Source organism: Dendroctonus ponderosae, unplaced genomic scaffold (genome assembly GCF_020466585.1).
Source record: "Dendroctonus ponderosae isolate FM_Combo_2020 unplaced genomic scaffold, Dpon_F_20191213v2 Dpon_F_20191213_10, whole genome shotgun sequence".
Classification (NCBI taxonomy): domain Eukaryota; kingdom Metazoa; phylum Arthropoda; class Insecta; order Coleoptera; family Curculionidae; genus Dendroctonus; species Dendroctonus ponderosae.
In genome coordinates, this window is record NW_026017111.1 from 6488970 (window position 1) to 6505624 (window position 16655).

The 16655-nt window shown below is 35.7% G+C and overlaps 1 protein-coding gene across 1 annotated transcript in view; it reads left to right on the forward strand.

The window, feature by feature from the left end:
- The window catches only part of LOC109535267 (neuroligin-4, X-linked), a gene marked incomplete at its 5' end in the record, with an annotated part of 206712 nt that overhangs the window by 124671 nt on the left and 65386 nt on the right, over nucleotides 1-16655 (forward strand). Inside the window, 1 exon segment of the mRNA XM_019901156.2 lies at nucleotides 8252-8426.

The following is a 16655-nucleotide window of genomic DNA, read 5'->3' on the forward strand; positions in this document are numbered from 1 at the left end:
CTGAAGCACAGAACTCGATTTCCCTGCGCAATTCGCGATGTATTCGATTTTTTACTGACCGATTCAGTAAGTGATTGATCACGTCGCATCAATCCTGTTCTACCGACTGCGCCAACTGCAAATGCGAAACTGGTGGTCTCATTTTTTTTAAATACGCTTTATTTAAACGAGCAGCAATTTGAAACGCTTAGGTAAAGGCAAAACTGCTTTTGGCTCCAGAAGTTTGGAAAAATTTGCAATAAGTTATGGAAATGATTCGCAAATGGTCCTTCTGGGTTTCCCAAAAGCAAGTATATTTTTTTGACTAAAACGATTGAACGGCTAAGAAGTTTAACGTTAATAGCATCCATTCTAGTGGTCGAGAACTCTCGATGTTTTATATATTAATTCTATCAACCATCGATAGTTATCGATAGTATTAGGATAACTTAAAAACATGCAAACTGTATTAAATGTAATTTCAAATACATTTGTTACGACACTTTAGTTTTAAAGTTTCTTTGAATAAATTAATAACTTTGATAAAATTAATATATATTATCCTAAGTAACAAAAACTCAAATGTGTAAAAATAATTCTGATTCTATTCCAAAATTTCGACTATACAACTATTTAGAAAAAAATATTAAGGTTTTTATACAGGAATGTTAGTTTATCTATGTTTAATGCCTTTAGTCTCGACCTTTGATCCGTTACCACCTGACCTGTTGAACTAGAAGTTCTCTGACTTTCCACCGATGTTTCTGGGATACACAAAAATTTCTCCACACACTCATTTATGGGTGTCACCTCGGTACTTATCTGAAACAAAATAATAAAGGGAACCCTGTATGTCAAGAAAAAATTCTTCTTTTCTCATACCTTCCAATATGAAGAAGGATCAGTGTCTTCAGTACAGTTTGGTCCTTTGCAAATATTGCCCTTTCATTATTATCCCATCAGCAGTAACTTATTTCATTTTCACAAATACCCTATGTTCAAGAAATGAAAAAAAGATGGTGATTTCTTCACAATATTAATATTTTGTGAAACTGTCCCTTCCTGAAAGTCCCTTCTCCAGCATCCACATTTTGTTCTGCTTTTCTTTGAGTAACTACATACATTTCTTGCTCCAGAATTGAGGCTGCAGATGAAGCATTTTCTGGGCTTCTAAAACCTTCTTCCTCGAATCTTGGGTACAATAATAGTTGCTATTTTGGTTTCAGTTCTGGTATCATATGGAAATAGCCGCTTTTGCACTGATTCTATTAAATCGTTGCAAACTATTTGTACTTCTTCTGTTTCCAGGTCTGTAATAACCGTTGTTAAAATATGGTGTATTCCAATGGTGAGGGGGATTATTAATGAAATAGTTGAATAATTGTTACCGAAAATAAACATAAATATTATAATTTATCCGTTCCACTCAAAGACTGTACAATTTAGGTACATATAAAAATAGCTAACCTGAAATTTTTTTCCTAGCTTTTTCAAAACATTTCAATACCTTTACCGAATCATTCAAGACGGACAGTTCATCTACATAGAGGGGCTGAGGGGCTTTGCGCATTTTTAAAAGTGCTCTTTCAATTGCCTCCTTGGTTTTAAGAACTCATTCGATCATGTAAAAGGTGTTATTCCATCTAGTATTGAAGAGGTACCGAATTAGCTTATACTGTTTGTGTGCACTCTCAATATCATCATTTCCTTGCTCCTTTTTTAAGTTTCTGAGTGAATATCAAAATGTAAAAATGGTTGGTTTCGATAGTACAAACTATCGAGTCAGTCAAGTGAACATTTTCCAGATTCTAAGCTTTGATTTATTCTGTGGAAGAATATATTTTCAACAATTGCACACGCAGTTTCCATAAGGCTGATGATTATGAATTTATTTCTTTGTTATTTATAAAATGTATAATTATTCATTAGGGTAAAGATGTTGAAGTTGGTCTATTTGGCATCTAAGACAACTTTTTGCCCAAATTTCAGCGAAATTTTGCGCAGGAAGATTTCACATTTGCGCAGGAGTGATTTCTTCATTTGTGTTGCTGCTGTCGTCGTCGCCCTTCGGCAGTTTCCACATTTATTTTGGGTTTTGCTTCATTATATCTAATTTTTCATTAAGCTGATTTTCGATTTTTTTAATATCTAATCGAACTTCATTTCTTTCAGTAATATACCGATTTAATTAATATGCGGTTTGTGAAAATGACCTCCAATATCCCCTACGTCGCAAATCGCGACTGTGGTTCTGGCGTTTATTAATTTATATCTCTAGAAACCCATGAAAAAATGGTTTACACAAATTAATTTTAAAACGAAGCTCTAGATTGGTATTGCACAAATTTTAAAGCCAATATTTTACAGATCAATGGCCATTTAGTAAATTATTAATGCAGCTGAACAGTGCAATACTGGCTTAAACTTAAAATGTATATCAATGTCCATCATGCATAAAGTCTACCTTCTGGGGGGAGATTCAAAAACTGTCTATTGTTCTACATAAGAAACGCACCCAAATCATTGTGTTTTTCGATACAAGCAAATTGATCAATCGTCTTAGGAACTCTAAACGTTTTATGCAAGTGAAAGTGAAAGAAACTCCACAAGTCGGGACATATTTATAGAACCAAGTACCAATACCAAGGAGTGCGCAAATTTTCCTTTAAAGTGAACTTTATGGAGCTGCAGATTAAGTAACAGTTTAAAGAAGGACGACGCCATTAATGTTCTATAAACTTTTTGGCCTGAAAACTTCCTTATCCATCAAGCTGTGATTTGGTATTCAATTGACCTAATCAAATGAAAACTGTTGTAGTGAAGTGAATGAGAAAATCATTATTTGGAGAAACTGAATTGAGGAATTTGAATTAGACTTGGAAATGTTCTCAACTGATTAGAGGAGAGACAGTCCTGAAAGTCCAATTTTTTTGCACTTTGAGTTTTACTTGTTAAGTTTGCCAGCTTCAGCTTAAAATAATCGATATTCACTTAGTTTTGATAAAAGAAAACGTGATTTGCAGGCGCGATCAAATATTGGTGGCAATTTTTGCAATTAGTTTTTTGCGAATGTTGCAGTTTCATGTGAGAATTACTGAATTTTTCTGTACTCTCTAAACATCTTGGGAAAAAACGTTCAAAGAAAGATCGTAATATTTGAATCACACTGTTTATTACTTAAAAATTATTGTAAAAAAAATTAGGGCTTTGATTGTGCTTGAATCGGAAGAAGGGCTGGTCAAATAAAATACCAATTTGGTTAACTAAACTAAAGAAATGAAAGCTGTATATTGGATTTTGAAAATATTGAAAATGTATTGCTTTGTTTCAGTGAAAAACTTTCAAACTTTCATCAGATAACTAACCTATAAAAAGGTGTAAGCTGCATAATCTTAAGTATTTACAGTTCAAGACAACGACGAAAAAACAGTGCAGACGATGTCGAACATGCACAAAGTTTAGCTGCCTTGGGAAGACTCTAAATCTGTCTATTATTCAACATAATAGATGCACGTAAAACGCTTTGTTATTTATTACACGTAAATTGATTAGTCTGAAGAATGAAAAGTTTTTATGCAATTGAACAATAGGGAAAGTCTGGAAACATGGAAAGCCCGAGCACAAAGCCATTACCCAAATTTTGATTGGACGTAAACTTTTAACAGATCTGGGGATCAAGTAATGGTTACCGCTCTTTAAGCGGTTTAGCCAAAACATTTTAATTTAACATTAACCTTTCGCATACACGGTAAAACCTGATGTTGTTAAGTGCGGTTATGAAGTGAAATTGAGCAGTTCAAGCAGCAATCGCACGTGATGAAAGCACGCATTGAAATGCAAATATTTATATAATAGTCTGGAGAATCTCAATTGAAAATTTTAATTTGTATATTGGGATTGATTCTAAAAGATTAGATGATTCCCACAAATTTTCTTCTTTCCTGGCGGTGCAACTCGGGGTCAGTCTTAGCCTCATCCACTCTTGCTCTCCATCTGCTCCGATCTTGTGCTTCCACTTGCCACCGTGGTACTCCCATCTTAGTTAAATCTACTGCGACAGCATCCTTCCACCCTTTTCTAGGTCTACCTATTTGATCTTCGGTCATCTGGTCTCCAATGAAGCCTGTTTTTACCAACTTGTTGTCTTCTGACCTTACTACATGTACTTACTATTCGGCATTGTAGGTCTTTTCCACATTGCTGTTGTTTCATCTCTATTGGGACCAAATATCATTCTGAGGCCTTTTCTTTCAATCACAAGAATTTTCCTTTGCCTGAGGTCCAGGCTTCGCTCCCATAAGTCACAATCGGGCGAATTATTGATCTGTAGGGTTAGTTTGGATTGTCTCTTTAACAGCGATGATTTCAATATTGTTGTGAGAGAGTATCGATTGGCAATCGTGAATACCGCTCGCAGGTACTTGAATTCCTTAACCACCTCGAAGTTGAAGGGCTATATTAAGGGTTATATTGTGCCCAATTCGAAGCCTTGGATTCTTCATAACTTCCGTGTATTTTGTGTTTTCTTCGTTTACTCGCCGGCCCCGATTACCTGCTTCTTCCTCCAGCTGTGAAAAAACCTCTCGTCAGTCGTTGTTCAATGCGCCACGGTGTCTATGTTATCAGCAAAAGATTACAGCAGTTTTGAGCCTTGATAACCACAACCTTCTGGTAGCTCCGACTCTGTTTTGCTTACCGTATATTCCAAGACACGGTGGCGTTGATGTTATATTTCCCACTCTGTCCTGTGCATATGAGTTTCTTACGGATATTTCTGTTAGCTCCACTAGTTTCCTTGTTATGCTCATCTCCAACATTGCCAGCCATAACCTGCTTCGTTTCATGGAGTCATATGCTTGCTGCAAATGTACGAATATTTGGTGAAAATCCCGGTTGAACACCCAGTTCCTGCGAATATTTAGCTGAACTTGGTATTGGTACTCTGTTTTCTTCCTCTGTCTCGCTCGCAATATTTAGTAACTCCTGAAAGTACTTTTTTCATTTTCTGGCAATTGTCGCTTCCGTCGTTATTAGCTCACTGTCTTTGTTTCTCCAGCACTTCCAGCTTTTCCTACTCGCGTTACTTCCCTGTAGAATTTCGGTACTTGATGCATACCTCTACTTCTGGCCATTTCCCGTATTTGATGTTCCAGGTGATCTCTTCCAGCTTTAACTTGTGTTCCTCGTCTCTTAAACAGTCAAATTTGTCACTTATGCCTCTTTGATAGTCATCTTCCTTATTCAGTGTTTGAAAAGCTTCAGGTCCCAAGCTGTCTTTCGTTCGTTTTGCTCCGTTTTCCGTGATAATATTCCTATACACAGCTTTTAACTAGGAAGAACATTTTTATTTTTGCAAGTTGTTCTGTCGTTTGAAACCCATGTGACTTTGTAAACGTTTCTTCTTTCAAATTTTTTTTATTTCGCTCGGAGTTTTACTTATTATCTCTCTTGATTTTGGGCCAAATATATACCAATATACAGGGTGATTCGCAACCTTATTGATACAGAGCCGGGGCGTGTAGAGAACCTCAAAACAAATCGAGTTTCTATTAAAGTTTTTTTCTCAGGCCCATGGTTAACAAAGTACAGGGAGTTAAAGTTTCAAAACATTTTTGGTATTTGTCCTTTACTCCTAACTCCTACAGTTTATGCGATATTTTGCTCAATTTAATGTAGGCTAATGTTTAGACCCCTTACGTACGGACGTAAGGGGACTGAAAATCTACAGGGTGGTCTTTATTCTAGAGGCATACCCCCTTTTACCCCTGCGAACTTTTTGTGGTGCACCGCTGACTTCGACCGAATACATTTTGCATTTGCTGTTCAATTTAAGAGTTTTCTGATATCTTGCAGTTTTGGCGTATCTGTCTTTGTTTTCGAGTTATTTGTACAAATATAAGTCCATGTAGGGTTTCTGGGTGATTTTATATCAATTTTTTTTATAAATTTGCTGGTCCTTTTTTTCACATTTTTCTGTAAAAGCTTCAAGTGCAAGTTGAAGTTAAAGAAGTGAAAATAGTGATGGCTGACGAGTTAACTTAAGTTATTAAAGTTAAAAATTATTTTCTCTACTTGAATTTAATTTAGCAAAAATTGAGGTTTATCAGCTGTAAGCTAATTTAAATAAAAATACACAAAAATGTAACGAATATTTCAATTTATTATGAAATTAATTTCTTTCGCGAAAAAATGTGAACAAAAGGACGCAAAAAAATATAAGGAAATTTATGGAAAATCACCCAGAAACCCTACATCGACTTATTCTTGTGCAAATAGCGCAAAAACGAAGATAGATACGAAAAAACTGCAAGAAATCGGAAAATTCTTAAATTGAACAGAAAATTCAAAAAAAGTTTTTATGCCTCTAGAATAAAGAACACCCTGTAGAAATTCACAACTAATCGACTCACTTACGGGTAAAGGGTCTCAACGTTAGCCTACATTAAAAACTTGAGCAAAATATCTAATAAATACCAAACTTTTTTTGAAACCTTAACACCCTGTATCTCGTTAACCATGGGCCTGAGAAAAAAAAACGTAAATGGAAACTCGACTTATTTTGAGGTCTTTTACACGCCCCTGCTATGTGTCCATAAGGTTGTGAATCACCCTCGTATATTCACGAAGAGTCGATAAAAACATAACGTTGTTTCAGGCGCTTTCGAACACACTATTGCCCATTTTTCTCAAAAAAGTGGACCAATGATGCCACTTGAATCTTGAAAAATGGGAAAACGGGAATAATGAAGTTACCGTCGGGTTTTGAAGTTCGCAAAAGCTGGAATTGATTGCTTTGTTTCGGTAGAAAACTCTCAAAGTTTCTCGAATTTTCTACCACAAATTTTCACACAATAATGGCATATACTTTCCTGACTGTGTTTCAATTCCAAATCAAAATTAATTCCTGGGTTTCAGTCATTTATTGTCTTTATTTATCAATTAAAATACGTTTCGGTGTATTTTTCCACCATCATCAGTTTTTACGTGTAGCGTTGTTGCTGCTTTAAGATTTGTCATACATTTCTGCAATGTACAAACGTATGCCAAGGCTTAAAGCAGCAACAACGCTACACGTAAAAACTGATGATGGTGGAAAAATACATCGAAACGTATTTTAATTGATAAATAAAGACAATAAATGACTGAAACCCAGGAATTAATTTTGATTTGGAATAATGACATATTCATTTTGTACAAGCTTTTAAGTACATCTGCAAACAAATATTTTCATGTTAATCAACTTGGCCTTTTGTTAATGTTTACATTTGAACTGTTCGTAATTTCTGCAACTTAAATTAACTAAATCAGGGAAATTATAATCTGCTCTAAAAATCTATTAAATAAGGTAGTGCCGACTGCGTCCATTACAAAAAATGTGGCAGTTTTATTCACCGCACAAGAAGTTAAGGACAATAGACACTAATCAGCACTAATAAACACTTAAAAAAATAAATCGGTTGTTTTTGCTCCTCGCTATGGCTTCCATGGACACTGCAGAGATAAAAACATTGCCATATTGGCCTTCATTCTCACTTTTATATAAAATTGGAAAAGTTATTGAAACTTTCATGAAGGTGAAAAGACATCGTCTGCCTAATGAGCTCACCAGCATTAGAACAGAAATTTATCAATTTCAAATCACTTGAAATACATGTTGAAGGCTCCAATCGAAACAATACCTTTTTTCGAGCCAGCTCGACATCTGAACCTTAAGGGTTGGATGCAACGTCAACCACCGAAATCGTGGACGATAATCAATAGTGGCGTAAGGACAGTATTGAGGCTCAATTAGGGGCAACTCGCCAATTAAGATGGTAATGCGCCCTTAACACGAACGACAGCATATCAGAGCCGACTATGCAAATTTGTTTATTCAAGATCCGGGTGTAAATTCGATTCACCCACATTATGCAAATGCGGTTCGAGCGGATGTTTGAGGCAGAGCGAGCCTCCTGAGGTCGTTTTGCAACATTTAATCGCTCCGTTTTCACGTAGGTAAATGATGTACTTGCCTGTACAGGTGCAAATGGAAATACTTGAAAAATCAGCGCTGTTTTTTTTTCTTTGCCCCGCCGACCTGAAGAGGGCTTGTGAAAAAGGCCGCATTGTTCGGTGAGAGAATGGCGGCTTTTGTTCTTGCGAGATCGATTTTTGCGATGGAGTTTACACTTTGCTGTAGTGGTTTGGAAAAACTGAAGTTGTTCTAGTTTTTTTGTCGTTTTGCCCGCCGAACAACTCAATGGCTAATTTCCATTGTCTCCATTTTTTTCAGACAAAAACCATGAAGCCAAGGCGAGCAATCTCCAAACTCTCCACTAGCCACGAGTGCCATTAAGGAGCTGCCATGGATGGTCTGGTTGAGACTCTTTGGAAAATATGGGTTTCATTTGTCCAAGGAGACACTCGCCTAAGTGAATAATGAAGCTGAAGCCTGTCGGTTTGAACATGTAAGTTTCCATTCAATTAACACCAAATTGTAAAATTGAGGTTTATTCAAAGCTTCGAACAAAGCGAAGAATCCTCTGCTTGTACGATTCCCTTCAAAAACATATGGCCTATCCCAGTCACAGAAGCAGAGACATTTTAAAGTTTCATGTCGGGAAAACGGTCCTCGGGAGTATACTAAATGGGATTCTTGGAGAAAAACAGCACCGGAAACTAGTTTAGTAACGGAAACAAACCGTGAATGTTTATTGTGTCACGTTTCTTGCCCGATTCGACTGCCACTTTAGCTTTGATTTGTTGCCAATAGTAGCTAGAAAATGCCGTGGAAGTTTATCGGTTATAAGCGCGGGGAAAGTTGATGTTTTTTTCCGATTTGAGAGCTTTATTTTAAACTGTTAAAGCTGTTTGGGAGCCACTAAAAGCACTGGGGTCTGGGTCAGTTGAATGGCTGTTGAGCAGAGTTGATTGACTGTAAACTTGTTTTGATCGTTGCAAAATGCCAGTAGATGGAAGTGAAAATTAATTTTGGTGAATTAGTTTTGCAGTTTTGTTCTGAAGTATCCATGGATTATTGAATTTTTTCAACTTTGAATGTCGACAGTGCTTGTTTTAAAGCGGAGCCTTGCTGTCTCGCTGGACTTGAACATTTTCTGCAATATTTTGAGTCTGGTTTCTTTCTCCTTATTGTTAGTTTTGTTGTTTCTCCAAAATTGTCTCTAAATTTTAGTAGGCTACTCGAGCTTTTCAGATTTTTTTTTCAGATTCGGATCGAGTTGCAGGGTTGATTTTCACCTCGTTTTTAAGCAAGTACAGCTTATTTCCAAATGTTCTAGAATTTGAGCAATTTGGCCAAGTTTTAGAGCAGCAAATATATTTATAATGCAAGAATGAAAATGTTGTCTCTATTTTTTAGCGAAAATTTGATGCTATTAATAATGCGGAAGTGGATTTTCTCCCAAATTATCGTGATGGTTTGCAAGATTTTTTTCTTATTGATTCGTCAAATGTTGATTTTCTGTCGAATTTCTCAGAATTATGAACAATTTTTCCAACTTCCAACAAGGTAAAGGTCAGATTTTTCTTCCATCTCATTTTTCAGAAAGTTTTTTTTAATTGGTAACTAGAGGTGATTGGAAATTAGAAGACTCGTTTTGCTCAATCTGCCAGGAAAAACCTCAGTTTGTTCATCTTGCAAAGGTTAGCTTTCCGATGGATTTTCTGGATTTTTGGCAGAAATTTGGAAGCTGGATCTGTTTTTTAGTGTTTATCTTGTTCATCTGTTKGTTTTCTTARATAAAGATAAGGTTGAAGGGTTGCTTTTAAAATATTTCAAAGAGAAAACTATTGTCTYTCTAASACTTGGCAAGCGAGGATTACACGCAACATTTTTCAGCTTTTGTTAAATTTTCCAAAAAGCTCTTATTTTCACCCTAACCCTCAACATTTTAAAACCATTTCAATGAAATTTGTCCTAATTGGAAAATGCACTAAAATTGCAAAACGCTACAGCGTGACTAGTTTCAGTTTAAAATCCTAAAAAACCCACGTTTTTTTTTAATTTYTTGCWCAARATTTGCGAAMAGTTTTTTTTTTTMATTTTCTTGATAAAACRTATGTTTWTTTGCGAATTTTCTGGACTSTTAGAACTTRGATTTTTTCACCCTTTCAWTCAACTTTTCATAGATTTTGCCCCGAATGGTTCTAAACTGRAAAGCAGATTTTGAAGCTGTTTTATGTAGGAAACGTTGATCTATTAGTCCTGCAGATACTGATTTTCTGCTAAATTTTATTGTTTGTTGASAAATTTTTCAAAATTGAAAATTGACCTCAATTTTGTGCATCCTATTCAGAACCATTTTTYTTCCAAAAATTTCAGCTMATAAGTTTGATAAAGCTATTAACCAAGCAAATAATGATTTTCTCCCCAAGTGCCCGATTTTTGACAAGTTTTCGTGYCTGAATAATAAAATTGAATTTTTCTCTGCTTCTCTTTTAGCATGGTTTGTTATTTACAAATTTATTATTCACGACTGTTGAAAGCGAGATCACACYACACTGACAGAAAATATTGTTCCATGAATTATGCAAATGACGCTTTTCTCCCAGAATTCCTCGATTTTTCGYAAAGTTTTTAAATTAAGAAATCAAAATCCGATTTTTTTAAMTCTTGCTTCAACACTTTTGTTCAAAAATGATACTTAATCAAATCAATATTAAAATTATACTTATTTAGGGGATGTATAATTTTCAGATTTCTTTCAGAATTTGTAAGTTTAAATAACAAATTTTAGCTTTTACGCCTTTAATTAACAAAGATTTTACCTTACTTATTCCTAGTATGAGTTTCCTAGAATTATGGATGGTTTTCCAAAGTTGAAAGTAAAAGTAGAATTTTTGTCACGTTTCATGTTCTACCGTTTCTAGTACAATTTTTCAAAAATTGGCAGCTTGAAATCCTTGGAAATGAGGAAGCTCATTTTAACTCAATCTATGAGAAAAAACATCAGTTTAATCATCTTGCAAAAGGTTGCCTTTTCGTTCGATTTTCTGGATTTTTGGGAATTTTGCGAAGTTTGGATGCTGAATCTGTTTTTTGAAATTCCGAAATTTTCCTTAAATTGGCATCATTTTCCAATTGAGCTTTTGCTAAAAAGTTCCAATAAATACTTATATTTCAGCAACAAAGTTGAGTTCCTCTACAAACATAAATATAAAGCTCCCAATGAAAAAGCTCTTATTTTCATCCTGACTCTCAACATTTTAAAACCATTTGAAAACGATTTTTGTCCGAATTGCAAAATGTACTAGACTTGCAAACCGCTACAGAGTGACTAGTTTCAGTTCAAAATTCCGAAAAATCCATTAGTTTCAGTTTTTCTTATTTCATACTCAAGATTTGCGAACAGTTTTTTTTTTCATTTTCTTGAGGAAACACATATTTTTTGCCGATTRTCCAGTCTTTTAGAACTTTTAGATTTTYTTCATTCTGCTTTGTACTCAGGATTTTAAAATATGTTTCAAATTTTCATACATTTTGCYTCTAATGATTCTAAACTGGAAGGAAGGTTTCGAAGCTGCTTTAMGCAGGGAACGTTGATCTATTAGTCCTGCGATTGTCGATWTTCTGCAAAATTTTACTGGTTGTTTTACAAATTTTTTCAAAATTGGAAATTGACCTMAATTTTTTTCATCCCATTCAGAACCATTTTTCTTCCAAARATTGCAGTTAACAACTAYGTTTTTACTTCTTTTTTATARATGAAGCGTTTCTCTAMTACCCAAGCAGATGATGATGATTTTCTCCCTAATTGCSCAATTTTTGAAAAAAAATTGTGTCTGAATGCAAAAACTGCATTTTTCTGTCCTTCTGATTTTGAATCAGAAGCCTAWGCCTATGTGACAAAGCACTGAGGCAGAATGGACGTTTTCACTCGATTTTATASGATAAACGTTCCTCTAAAGRTCAAGCAAATGCTAATTTTCTGCCGACTTCGCTCGATTGTAAACACAGTYATTTTTTTAATCCYAAAGTGTGGCTCAAAATGATGGTTTGGTATTTGAGAGRATTGATCTTTAAACCGCTTTATAAAGAAAACTACYTACTGCATCAGTGCTGCGGGTGCTGATTAYTTCTAGCCCGTCTCGTTCTYTAGAGCTTGGTCAAAATTTATATATTGGAAARYTGAGTTTCACGMCATTGTATSGAGCTAGAAGAAATTTACTCGAGAATTTGCAGATAAAATTACGAATTTGGAAATTGAAATAACGAGCTTTAGTTGTAGTTCTGCCGCAAGTTTTTCCTTTATCCAAAATGGTGATGATTTAGAAACTTTATTTAAAGTTTTGTGCCAATAAATAAAGAAGATTGTGCTCTATTGATCCGTTCAATGTTGAGTTTCTGTCGAGTTTCTTGGAATTTTGGTTAACTTAAGGTGAAAGTAACATTTTTCTTCCGACTTATTTTCTGTTACGACTTTTTTTCAATTGGTAACTAGGAATCCTTGGAAATAAGTAGGCTCATTTTTACTCAACCTGTCAGGAATAAGGTAAGTTAATTTATCATGAAAATGTTGTCTTTATGTAGGAGTTTACAGATTTTTGCCAATTTTTAAGCTGAAACTGTTTTTTTGTTCGTTATAAATCTCGTACGATTGATTGCTTTTCGAAATGAAGACGAGGTTGAAAGACAGCTCTTCAAATGGTTTTTTTTGAAAGGCTGCCAATCAATTGCTAAATTTGGTTAACAAAAGTTGAGCTCTTCCCTAAGCAACTAGTAAACGAAACCTGATTGTTTGCTTTCGATAATTTGATCTAATGTATTCGGCCCAACAAGCTCCTGCTGAAAAAGCATTTAGTTTCACCCCGACTCACAACATTTCAAGTCCACTTAAAATGCAATTTCTGCTGATTGAAAAATGCACTTGATTTGTAAAGCTCCGAGTGATTTAAAAGGATAAAACAACAAAATTCGCTATCCAATTCATACTCGGGCTAAGTACGAGTAAATTTTCTCGACTTACCATTTCGCCCTGCACTCGGGCAAATTAAAATCCCATTAACTTCCGGCATTAAAACTGAAAGAATGGCCTCGGTTGGGCAAAGAATCCGAACATGACTGGCACCTCTATCTCAGACATGGAAGTTTCATTAAAATAGTTGTGGGGAGTTGGCTTGCAACGGACACAATATCTCAGTAGATAAAAGGCTGCAAAAATCCTGTTGCCGCCACGCTGCAGCCTGCAGCCAGAAGATGGAGTGCAGTCCATTAAGTCGCTAATAAAACATCCGGGCACTGGCAATAGGAAGCTGTGGAAAAATCCCTGGCAAAATTACATTTATTTTTCGACATCACTTTAACTGTCTTTGTTATTGACCGGAGTCGGAAGCCAATGCGGCAAGATGGAGCACTGCTTGGGTTACCCCAAGTTCTACATTAGTTTAAAATGTGAAAGTATTTTCTGGGATGTTTTATATAGTTAGGATCGAATTCTAAATGCTGCAGCGCATTAAAAAAAGTGAAAATCTCCTAAAAATGCTCATATTTATATAAAACTATCTATTCTTTATCTTCTAGGTTCCTTCCGAATAGTTCTTTGCTGATTCTCCCTCTCCAGCTTTAGCCTTCCTCAGCTTCGTCGTCCATGGAGGCTTTAGTTTGAAATATTCTTATATTCTTTCTTCTTCGTTATTCAATATCAACTGTTATGTTCTTATCTCATCCACGAAATAATGGTGTTTTACTGCTAATGTAAGCCTTGTGTAGTTTGATTCGGTCTCTCCTGGACTTTCTAGCGGTTCGTCTCCAGTAATCCATTCCTCGTCTTAACTTTTTTTCCTATTTTTTCCTTTTAATTGCCACACTTTCGAGCTGTGTTTTATGGTACTTGTTACAATGGAGTTTTAAATTATCTTTTTCTTTATTCTCTATAGTTACGTTCTTGTCCCATAGTAGTTGCTTTTGATGCCTAGATATTCCTTTCCGATATAACTTCATCCAGCGTTTCGTCCCTGGAGATTTTAGTTTCCAGATTTTGTCTGGTCGCCCGTTTGAGATCCTGCTACTGTTCCTTAACATACAAGTTTTCAATCTTTGCAACATGGACTTCCAAGCCCCACTTTCCGAATTCCAATATAAGTTTTAGTATCATCTCCATGTCTTCGATGTCCTGAGCAACTACTACTCATCTGGTCATCAGCAATAATAGCGTCTAAAATCTAGAATCATCATCTTTTGTTAGCCCCAATCTACTAAAAAAAAGGAGTCCTTTTTTAAAAAGAGTGACCAGCGCAAGTAGACTTGGCTGAGTCCCGACGGTGTTACGAAGAACCAAATTGATTTTATAATATCAAATTGAAAGGAAATAATACAAGATGTCGCTGTACTAAACAATTTCACCGTGGGCAGTGACCATCGCCTAGTCCGAACAAAAATTGCAATCAACACAAGGAAAGAACGAGAAAAAATTATATCTAGAGCACTAAAGCTTAAGCAGAACCGCATTGATGATATAGATGCCTATGAAACAATGGTTACTTCTAATCTACAACATGTTGAAAACATAAAAGAAGAACACATAAACGTTGAAGACCTGAATAAACAAATTATCCATACGATACAAGAAGCCAGAAAAGAACGCGGTAGTAAAATTAGAAAAAGGCAAGAAAAATTGAGTACAAACAAATTAAATATGATGAAGTAAAGAAGGGAAGTGTTGGAGAAATATACAACAAACTATACCTCTCTAAGACAGCTAAATAAAGACATATCTAAAGCTATCAGAAAAGACATTAGCACATATAACACATCACAGGTAGAAAGAACGATTGAAGAAAATAAAAGCATGAAGATACTCGACGCAGACTAAATTTGGTCAAAACGAACATCTGGAAGTTAGCAGATAAACATGGTACGACATAGTGACGGATTTCGATTCGGAGCTATATTCAAACCAGGCTGAACCACTAAATCAACAGCAAATACCAAAAGTCCAGAACGAGGGATCGGAAGATGTCCCAGAGATAACTATTGAAGGGATTAAGTCAGCTATAAAAAATATGAAGAATAACAAATCGCCTGGCGATGCTGACATAACAATTGAGCATATCAAGGAAGGAGGATCAACTTTGCTATATGTAATCCAAAAATTATTCAATGCCTGCCTACTAAAGGGTCCAACACCTTCTCAATGGACAAATGCTGTCATCATAATTATGCACAAGAAAGGCGATGTCACAGGTCTAAGGAATTATCGACCAATAAGCCGACTTTCCCACGTATACAAGCTATTCATGGCCGTTATTACAAAGAGGCTCACCAACAAACTTAACAGCTACCAACCCTGTGAACAGGCTGGCTTTCTGGCTATAGTACTAACGATCACCTACAAGTGATAAAATATCTAATAGAAAAATGTGTCGAATACAACAAACCACTAGTGCTGATCTTTGTAGACTATGAGAAAGCGTTCGATACTGTGGACCAGCATGAGATGCTCCTAGCTCTAGCAGATTGCCGTATCGACTACCGCTGTGTAGCACTCATAAAGAACATTTATGACACTGCCACAGCCGTTTAACGACGTTTAACCTCTTGATTAAACTCTGTCTTTTTATTCAGGATTTGCGTTAATGAGAAGAGATGATCTCTTATGGATCGTCCAGCTTTAATCCGTTATCACAGCTATTTTTCTTTCCTTTATTATAGATAGTGGATACGTATGAAATTTTCCATTCCTTAGGTGCTTTCGATGTGCTGTTGCTTTTTTGAAACAGGTCCCCCAAAGCCCGGAAAAGTTTTTCAATCCCACACTTCAGTAGTTCTTCCGGAATGTTTCCTGATCCTGAGGCTCTGCCGTGTGTCATGACCAATATTTGGTTAGCATCTTTGCTAAGTTCTAATTCCATTCTTGCGGTTGTGACAGTCTTTCAATATATCGGCCTGTACTTATGATGCTAAGAAGTCGCCATAATTCTGTACTTTTCCTTCTTCCTATAGAGGTGTTGAGCTTTAAAGATTTCTTAGTCTTTTCTTATTCATTTCACGTCTTGTCACTAATTATTCCGTGTACTCTTATATTCTTCTACTTAGGCATTTGTGGAGTTGCGATATCATGTTTAATTTTTTTCCCATCAATATTATTTCTAGCGTTTCCTTTGCCCCTTGGAGACCCAAAGCGTCTAGTGCTGCTGAGTGCAAGAATTAATTTGTGTAATTACATTTCTCTGCTACATTAACACACCCGATCCCTGTTTCGTTGGGCCCAGCCAATTTTTATTGACCCTGTTCATTCTTTTCCAAGCATTTAATAGTATTTTGTGTTGGTTTTAAGTTGTTATGGGGTGTTCTGGTATGTCTACTGATGTGTTGGTTCGCGTTGTTTGTAAAGTCATTATTCCCTTCACAAGATAATGGCTGCGTCCACATAAGGCACCTCCAGATAGTCCAGGGAGTCAATCTTCTGGATTCTGGATTTTTGGCGTATTATTTTAGTCACTAATATATTTAAAACTCTTTGCTGTCTGTCGCCTGGTGAATTAGATAATGTTTCTATTTAACTAAACATTTTAAGGTTGTTTTGCTCTCAGATCTCTATAAATCTTCTTTCATTGTCATTAGTAGCTTCCACTCCATATTTTCCAAGTACTCTGTCATGTTCTTTTCTTTTTATTCTTCCGCTCTCGATGCTCGATTTTGCTTAATTCCATATTTAGCTGTTCGAAAAAAGAGTCCG